Here is a 10,022-nt window from a genome sequence, read left to right as displayed (position 1 = left end):
CACTAATTAAAGCATTTTTTAATGGGCTTTTTCTCCTTTTCTTAGCTGACTTTCTACACGCTCTTGATTGTGCTTCCTGAGACCAACTCCCAAGTAAACTGCTGAACCTAAGCTCTTTCCAGGGTCTGATTTTGGGGTAGCAGAAGTAAGAGAAGTATCAGTAGCATTCACCTCTGTTGAGCATGGGCGGTGGAGTAGTAAAAGGTCATGGTACAAAAATTCATTATTTGTGGCTACACAGTCATTTATCATGTAAAGACAAATGGATGCATGCTCACTTTCGGATTCATAGAAAATGATCACAAATTATTGAATCAATAAGAAACAGGATTTTTGGGGGGATAATAGCAATAGCTGCAAATGCTGAAGAAAAATGTTCATCTGTACTAACATGTGGTGCTTCAGGATAAGCACTGGACTGCTAACTTCAAGGTTGGTGGTTCAAACCCATCAGTCACTCTTTGGAAACTCTATACAGGGTTGCTATGAGTCAGAACTGACTCGATGGCACTTAACAACAACAACAACATACTAAAATGAACGTGCCCTGGTAGTGTAGTGGGTTACGTGTTGGGCTGCTACAGCAAGGTCAGCAGTTTTAATCCACCAGTAACTTCACAGAAGGGAAATGAGGTTTTCTGCTCCCATATAGATTCATAGCCTTGAAAACCCTATACAGTGTTGCTATGAGTTGGAACCAACTCCACAGCACACAACCACCACCAGTATCATACTAAAATGTAGGAAGAAGTAGTGGTTACATCAGAACATGTATAGGTCTTATGCACATGGACCCAAAACTTATTTCTGTCATGTTCTAACATGGATGGGAAACTCATACTATGTGTATGTAGAGTGGTCTGCACAACTGCATTTGTTTCATGAAAAAAAAAAAACAAAAAAAGCTAAAAGGCTGTTCAAATCTTTTAGTTCAGTATAAATTCATTTGTCTAAAGGAAAATGCCATCCTAAACATTTTTTACTTGCAAAACAATCTTCAAGCTATAGAGCAATTTATTTCACATGACATTTACAGAAAATCAACAGAAGTAGCTCTTTATAACGTGAGAATCCACAAATCACGTTTCCTTGTACTGAAATCTCTTGAGGTCTCTTCTGGTGCTGCCTCTGGGAGAGGTCCTTTAGTGATGATTGTTTTTGTTCACATAAGTATCCTTTTCTCAATGGAAAAATTTATATTATTCCCTATTGGAGCACTACTGCTTTCTCCATTCTCAGGCCCACAAAGACAGTCATTGACAAGGATTTCGACATTCTGCCTTAAAGCCTTCATTGTCTCCAGCTTCATATGGTGCTTTCCTCGAAACAAACAAAACTCAGAAAATGAACTATGAAAAGGCAAACTGAAGAAATAAGACTCAATAACAACAGAATGCAATAACCAGCATATAATTATTCAAATGTGGAAATTTGAGCATGGACAATTATTCAAGTATGGAAATGTGGGTGATTTTAGTAAAAATAATTGTTACAGCATCCAGTGACACTTGGTGACAGCAGTAGCCTCCAAGCTTAGCACAGTTACTCCAAATGACCTTTTTCCCCTTTCCAATTCTTTTCTTTCAGTACTTACAAGATGGCTTTCATAATGTCAGCTGGGCTCAGGGCTAGCCAGGGCTCTCACTTGGGGATGCTGTGGTGCTATTATATGGTGAGAACATGGTCTTGTAACTCTCACCAAAGGACTGGGTGGTATTATGCAAATAGGGTGCTTGTGGCCCATCAAGGGAGTCAGATAGCTTGCTAATAATGCAATTAAGGTGAATGGCACCCTTGTGGGGGTGGGGCCATGAAAATAAGGTGTATGGAGCCCTAAGGAAGGGATTGATCAGTTTTGCCATCCTGCTAAACTTGAAATGAGCCATCCCAGAGGCAGAAAGGAGGGACCTCACTACTACCAAGAAAGAAGAGCCAGGAATAGGATTTGTCCTTTGAACCTCCTAGACCCAGGAGACATAAAACTGAAATACCAGAGATGATGCAGGACCGTGAGAAGGGGTGGCAAGTGGGGCAGAGAACTGACAGTACCAGAAACAGGAGATGGCAAGGTGGGCTTCCCAGCCCACAGATTGAGAGAGTTGAATGTCTTCAGAACTAGGCTTACTGGCAGAGTGGAGTGCTTCTGGGCACTTATCTGTGGAGCTCAAAAGAGTTTTGCAACACTCACAGAGGCCAGGTCAGCCCAAGAGGCCCAAGGGGCCAAGGGAACAAAAGGCCAAGGACCAGGGAGAAGCTGTCCTGACCTGAGCTGTACTTGATCATAATTGTATCATGGTACTCCCCTGTGAGGAAGTCTTATTCTATCCTATAGGGTTGCTATGCATTGGAATCAATTTCACAGCAATGGGGAACTTCTCTAATAAAACTCCACACTTGTGAAGTATTGTCTGTGAATCCTGTGGGGCCATTGTGATGAATTATTGACCCAGTAGAGAAGTAGACAGAGTCCTGATGTGGCACTGTGGGTTAATGCGCTGCACTGCAAAGCCAGTTTGAACCATAATGTCGGTGGTTCAAACTCACTGGCTGCTCCTTGGAAACCCTACACAGAGTTGCTATGGGTCAGAATCAACTCAACAGCACTTAGCAACAACATGAGGAGTAAACAAACTGTGGGGAGGCACAGCAGGTATAGAATGGATTAAAATGTTGGTGGGTGGAGGTATGTTTGACTTCCACTTTATAGTAATCAATCTTGGACTGTTGATGCTGATAATGATTCACTTTCCTTCCCCTTGGGAAGTTAGATGAAGAGGTCTGATGCTGCCACCATATCATTTTTACAGTTGGTGCCTTTTTTTTTCTTAAATGGATAATCACAATGACTTTCCAGCCTGGGCTATTGCTGTTTACCATTTACTGCTTGTCAATGTTAGACAGATGGTTAGTGAACACTTTATGACAGTTTTCTTCAGAAACAATCATTATATTTATATTTGAAATCCTTGATCTGAAGGATTTACAGGTTTTGAGCAAGGGCCAAAAGTAGGGTAACGGTTGCCAAGCAAGGGTAAATTAAAGTATGATACTGGACCAAGCTTTCGAAATAAGTAAGGTAGTGTTGTAAAAGCAGAGCATGCATTGCCAATGAAACGTAGGTGGGCACCGGGTTTGGCTATGATCTTCATAGTTTTCTTCCAGAGTCCTGGTGTGGCACTGTAGGCTAAGCACTTGACTTCAGCCTCAGTTTGAGCCACAAGGTTGGTGGTTCAAACTTACCAGCCACTCTTTGGAAACCCTATACAGGGTCACTATGAGTCAGAACCGACTTGAGGGCACTCCTCAACACAACAACAAGTAAGACATCTAGATAGTGATTCAATTTTCCATCTTATTTTTCTAAGACAGACATAACCCAAGAAAGGTAAGAGCACAACAATAAAAGGCAGATTTTTGTAGAGTTTCCACTAGCCCAAAGAAGGCAATGGTCTTGCTAGCTCCTCATCCCATCAGCAAACTTTTTTGGTGTTTACAGTGTTCGACATAAAAAGCCACTCTGGTCTTGAGAATTATGTAGAAAGATTCAAACCCGAGTCATTTAGAGAAGAAACATTTGCAGATAACAGTAATGGCCGTCCACTGAACTAAGGTGATCCTGTGCACAATGGAATGAAACACTGCCCATCATCCTGTGCCATTTCTGTGATGCCCCAGTTGGGGATCAAACTGTTGTGATCCATAGGGTTTTCATTGGCTGATTTTTGGAAGTGGATCACCAAGTTTTTCTTTCTAGTCTGTCTTATTCTGGAAGTTCTGATGAAACCTGTTCAACCTCATAGTGTCAGATGGATAGTGACTGTGCATGAGGTACATTGGCTGAGAATCAAACCAGGGTCTCCAGCATGGAAGATGAGAATTCTACCATGGAGCCAACAATGTTCCCACTCCCAGGAGAGGGACTTTCTTAAATCAGAGCTTCTTTATTAATCTGTGGTGAAATTTACGTAACAAAAGTCATCATTTCAAATGAGGTTTTCTTAACCTTTTTTGTGTTATGGAACCTCTTGGTAGTCACAAAACCTATGATCTTCTCAAAATCATATTTTTAAGTGCATAAAATAAAATGCATAACATCTCAAGGGAAGCCAATTGCATTGAAATCTTTAAAAAAAAAAAAAACCTTTTTGTTATGAATTGCGTGAAGGTTTACAGAGCAGATTATCAGTTTTGCATTCAACAAATTCTACACTTTGTTTATTTCAATGAGTGCATGGCCTCCATCTAACATCAATTGTTCCACTTCCTCCCTGTAATTCTCATTTCCATTTCTACCCTCTTTTCAACTGTTCCGAACTTTGTCCTTAGGAAAATGCTGCTTTTTTGATCTTGAACTGTTGACCATTCCATGGAGAGCATACCTTACTAGTGTTGTTATTGTTAGATATCCTTGAGTCAGTTCCAACTCATAGAGACTGTATGCACAGCAGAACGAAACAGTGCGTGGTCCTGCATCATCCTCACAACTCTTGTTACACTTAAGCCCATTGCTGCTGCCACTGTGCTAGTCCATCTTGTTGGGGGTTTTTTCCTCTTTTTTGCTGACCCAAGCATGATGTCCCTCCTGATAACATGTCCAAAGTATGAGAGACGAAGTCTGGCCATCCTGTCTTCTAAGGAGCATTCTGGCTGTACTTCTTCCAACATACATAGATTGGTTTGTTCTTCTGGCAGTCCAGGGTGTTTTTACTAGTGTTGTCCCCCCTATATAACTATCTACTGCTTAACTGAAAATTGAGCCATGAGAGTGAGTTTAGTTCTAGACCTGAAGGGTGATCAAAGGCTTCCTAAGGTTCCTCTAGTCTTTTTCTAACCAGTAAACCTCATCTTTTTTTTTTAAATAATTTTGAGTTTTGTTCCACATTTTCTCCCACTTTATCCAGGATCCTCTAATGTGATCCCTTTCAGAACAGTTGGTAGTGGCAGCCAGCACCATCTAGTTCTTCTGGTCTCAGAGTCATGGAGACTGATGGTCACGTGTTCCATTAGTCCATCAGATTAATTTATTCAAAGCATCTTCAATTTTCATCACCTGTCTTTCCTTCATACAGGGAAAAGTCAATAGTTACACCTTAGCTTTTAAGATTCCAAGATAGGATATAGAACTCACCAAAATAGGATATAGAACATTCTCTTTGTGGAATATGTTATGATATTGAAATTGTGTTATCAAAATCAGTTTAAGAATCAACTATGTGAAACACAAATATATGGGCTTTTTAATTAACCCATTAATAGCAAGATCTAGAAGGCAGGACTAATACCTAGCATGATTACAGAGTGGTAATGAACAAACATATTTTGATTTAACTGCAACAACTGTAATATTGTGTGAAAATATCTGTGATTCCTTTTGGTGACATAGTCTCAGGTATGCCTAATGCCACTGTGGTTTGTTGCCTAGATTCATAATATAAGCAAATGTTAACCTTTAGTTAGAGGTTAGTGAAAATAAAGAAGTAACATTTTTCTATCAAAGTTTATAGACTCCTCTGAACTCTTAACTCTAGATTACAAAATTTTCATGAAATGCAAGGTCCTTTTGCCTGGAGTTTGGAAGCAGATTGTTCTGTTTAATAGGTTTGTTGTTGTCACTGGGTGCTGAGGTGTCCATTCTGAGTCATAGTGACCCCATGTGACAGACTGGTGCTGCCACATAGGGTTTTTTAGGCTACAGTCTTTACAGAAGCAGATTGCTGGGTATTTCCCCCATGAAGCCTTTGGGTAACTTTGAACTGCTAAGCATTTAACAATTGCACCCCAAGGACTCCTTTAATAGAGGGCGAGGGAAGCGATTGGAGCTAAGAGGGGCTCAATAGGAAAGGACAAGCTGAAGCCAATGAAGCCATGATGGTCACGTGGACAAGGGATATTTAAGGGCATGCCTACTTTAACCCATAAAGTGGTTTGCAGTATGTAATGTCAGCCACTTCTCTGTTTCCCCCTAAACTTCTCAGTAAAATCTACTGTGTTCCAGAATATATTGTGGGAGTGGAATTTTGGGGGTCCTTGAAGAGGGGCCTGACTTACACACTTAAAAGGTGAATTCCAGTGACCACTGATCGCCCAGGCAGAAGCAGGAACCTCATGATCCCTAAGCCCTTGGACCATTACTGAAGTCCTGGGAAGGGCTTTGAACTTTTTTTGGCACATGGAGCAGAAAGCTTGAGCTTATCTAGACTCCAAGAAACAGAAATTTCCAGATGATATCCAGTTATATTTGTTGTGCACAGAATAGGTTGGTATAGGCCCAGGACCCTCCTGCTTCAGCTAACCTCTGAAATCTGAGGGTTCTTTGATTTTTACAGTCGAGCTGATGGATGAAAACTAGAACTACATCATTTTGCCTGCTCTGACGTTACACAAAGTCCCCTGCTTTCCCCATTAATACTCACCTTCTGTCAAATACCATTAGCTTCCTGTTTCTATCATCATTTATCAGACATATCTGGGTATAGGAAAGTTGGTGACACTCCAAGCAGAGCACCTCCATGGGTTTAAGGGCCTTTGGTTTGTGCTTTGGAATTAGATGTAAATTTGAACCTTGGTTCTGCCACTTACTGACTATACTACGTTGGGAAATCTCTTTACCTCTGCAAGCAACAATTTCGTCTTTTGTTAAATGAGGAAAATGATTACATCTCGTTCATAGGATTTTTGTCAGGATTAAACCCAATAATGCATGTAAAGGATTTAGTGTGGTTTGTGGCACATACCAGTACCAGATACCCTTGAATTTATTCTCATTGATGGTGACCCCATATGTATAGATGGGCTCCATAGGGTTTTTGAGGCTGTGATCTATTGGAAACAGATCACCAGACACTCTGGTGGACTTGAACCACCTACCTTTTGGGTTGTAGTTGAGCACTTAGCCATTTGAGCCACCGAGAGACTCCAAAATAATTTAGCTATTGTATTATTATTATTGTTGTTGTTATTACTACTATTATGCCCAAGAAGCCTTGGTGTTACGTGTTGAGCTGTTAGTCATAAGGTCAGAGGTTTGAATCCATCGCAGGAGAAAGATGAAGCTTTCTGTTCCTGTAAAGAGTTACAGCTTCAGAAATCTTATACAGGGTCATTATGAGTTAGAACCGACTTGATGGCACATCACCATCATATTATTTAAAGGGCTGGCTTCAAATATAGTAAGATTATGTCTTTGTATTTGTTGTTAACTATTAGACTCATCTTCTCTTTTTTTTATGTCCCATTCTCACTTCTTTTCCTCCCTAAATATTTTGTGATCTTTTTACATAGCATTTATTTCAAAAACTCTTTTGTTGTTGTTTTTTTATTGGCTTTAGTTACATACAATAAAATGCACAGATTTTAAGTGCACAGTTGGTTGAATTTTGACAAATGCATACATTCATGAAACCAGCACCCCAAGCAAGGATTTTTTTTGTTGTTGTTGTTAAGTGCTGTCGAGTCGGTTCTGACCCATAGTGACCCTGTATAGGGTTTCCGAGGAACAGCTGGTGAGCTCGAACTGCCAACCTTGCAGTTCAAACGGCTTTGCAGTCTGGCCCATTAACCCACAGCGCCACACCAGGACTCCAATTAAGGATTAGAGCATTGCAATTACCCTAAAATATCTCCTGATGTCCCTTTATACACTATCAATTCTCCATTGGACAACCATTTCTGATTTTTCTTCCCATATACAATAAGTTAAAGAGCTCTGGTAGTATAGTGGTTATGAGTTGGGCAGCTAATCTCCAAGTTAGCAGTTCGAAACTACCAGTGACTCTGCTGGAGAAAGGAGGTTTTCTGCTTCCGTAAAGATTTACAGCCTCAGAAACCCTATTTAGGGTCGCTATGAGTCAGACCTGACTTCACAGCACATCACCACCACCATACAATAAGTTAATAACACAGTATACACTTCTATGTCTGCCTTCTTATGCGCAACATTTTATTTCTGAGATTCAGCCATGCTTTACATAAAGCATTCATTCATTCCTTTCGGTTGCCGAGTAACGTTATATTTTAAACATCTCCACAATTTACTTAGCTTTTTTCCTGTTGATAGGCATTTAGGTTGCTCTTATTTTGTTCATTTGTTTATTTTAGCTATTATGACTCAAAGGATCCTTGGTGGTGCTTTGGGATGAGTACTGGACTTCTAACCATAGGTTGGCAGTTCAAACTCACCAACTCCTCTGGAGAAAGATGAGGTTTTCTACTCCCATAAAGATTTACAATCTCAAAAACCCTATATAGGGTCATTATGAGTCAGAACCGACTTAACAGCACACAACCATCACTACCATTCTTTTGTTATTTCCCCTCATAAGAAAGGTTAGTTCAAGTTGCTTTTGTTTGTTTGTTTGTTTTTGTTTTACCTAAATGTTAGTAAAAATCTAAGAAAGTCTTCCATAAAAGACTATAAATGTTTACAATAATACATTCTCTCTACTCTCCAAGGAGCTCTGGTAATATAGTGGGTTACACATTGGGCTGCTAAAGGCAAGGTCAGTATCAAATCCACTAGCCATTCCGTGGGAGAAGGATGAGACGTTCTGCTCCCTCAAAGATTTGCAACCTCAGAAACCCTATACAGGGTCACTATGCGTCGCAACAGACTCCAGGGCACATAACCACCACCATGTTACTCTCTACCCATATACACACCTACTATTTTACTTGACTCTGGTGTCTTATTCTCACACTTTTGTTTTCCTTTGGAAAGACGAATCTTTTTTTTTTCCAGAAGGATGAAAGATTTCATGAGAAGAGTATTCTCACCCTTTGCTCCTGCTTCCTGTAAACACCAACATACACCCATACACATTCATACACATATACAAATACATTTCTCTCTCTCTTCCTGCAATAAGAGAATCAAATCCAGGCCTCCTGCCTGCAACTGCAGAACATTACCATCAGGCTGGTCCATTAAATATCATTTGAACGTCAATTTTACCCTAGAGTGGTAAGTAATATGCGTGCTTATGCCTTCATCTACCTTAATTAGGAAAGCAATTTGCTGCACTTTTCTCAAAAAAAAGGAAAAAAATTCTGATCAAATTTAAGCCCCTGACATATTGAAACACAGTGCATGTTTTGGTGTTGGTAACAAAGATGTAAAACCACTTCCCACATCTAAATTATGGCTTGGTCTAAAAACAGTCCAGTCATATGACTCACGTGTTTTCTAAGTTACTTGCACAATTGCCCATAATTATGGAAACAGGGGACTTCTCCTGAAAGCCAGTCCCTCCTCATTTTGTTTTGTACCCAGAACAGAAAACACCATTTTGGGTTTATCAGTGGTGATGTTTCCATCCCATCGTATTTTCTGTGATTCTATACCATTAACAATCCTGAGATCATTTTCACAGATTTCCTCTTGCCCAAATGGTTGGAGTGGTTGAGATGCTACAGCACTGTTAGACGCAGGCCTCTACTTTTCTCATTTATTTCTTTTAACTAGGTCAGACCAATCTGAACTCATAGGGGGTGCTTCAGACTTAAGTCCTCTTGATTAGCTAGTGGGGTGCCAATGGCACCTTAGCTGGTAGTCAGATGGTCTGAAAATGTCTGGTTGGCTGTAAGGACAATTCTGTAATGTTTTTGTACTTGAGGAACTAAGGAACCTCCTAAGCGGGCATGACCCCTCAGAAGATAACTAAGAGAGGAAGTAGTCAGGTCCAAGGAGCGTGACCCAGTAGGAGAGCTTCAAATTTCAGCAGGGTGTTGTGATTATGAGTGCATACACTCTAAGCTGATTCATGGGCAGTCTCTAAAGTCATGTCAGGGTCCTAGTGAAGGCTGAATTGTCATTTCAGTCTTCCTATATTCCATTTTCCACATAGTAGTCAGATAAATATTTCAAATTGTAAATCAGATCATTCCTCTTTCTAAAAGCACCTTTCTGGGCTTTCTACTCACTTGTTGTTATTTGTTGTTGTTATGTGCCATCGAGTCGGTTCCGACCCATAGCGACCCTGTATAGGGTTTCCGAGGGTGTAAATCTTTACAGGAGTAGAAAGCCT

This window comes from Chrysochloris asiatica, unplaced genomic scaffold (genome assembly GCF_000296735.1).
Source record: "Chrysochloris asiatica unplaced genomic scaffold, ChrAsi1.0 scaffold00062, whole genome shotgun sequence".
Lineage (NCBI taxonomy): Eukaryota > Metazoa > Chordata > Mammalia > Afrosoricida > Chrysochloridae > Chrysochloris > Chrysochloris asiatica.
Note: the sequence above shows the minus strand (reverse complement) of the source record.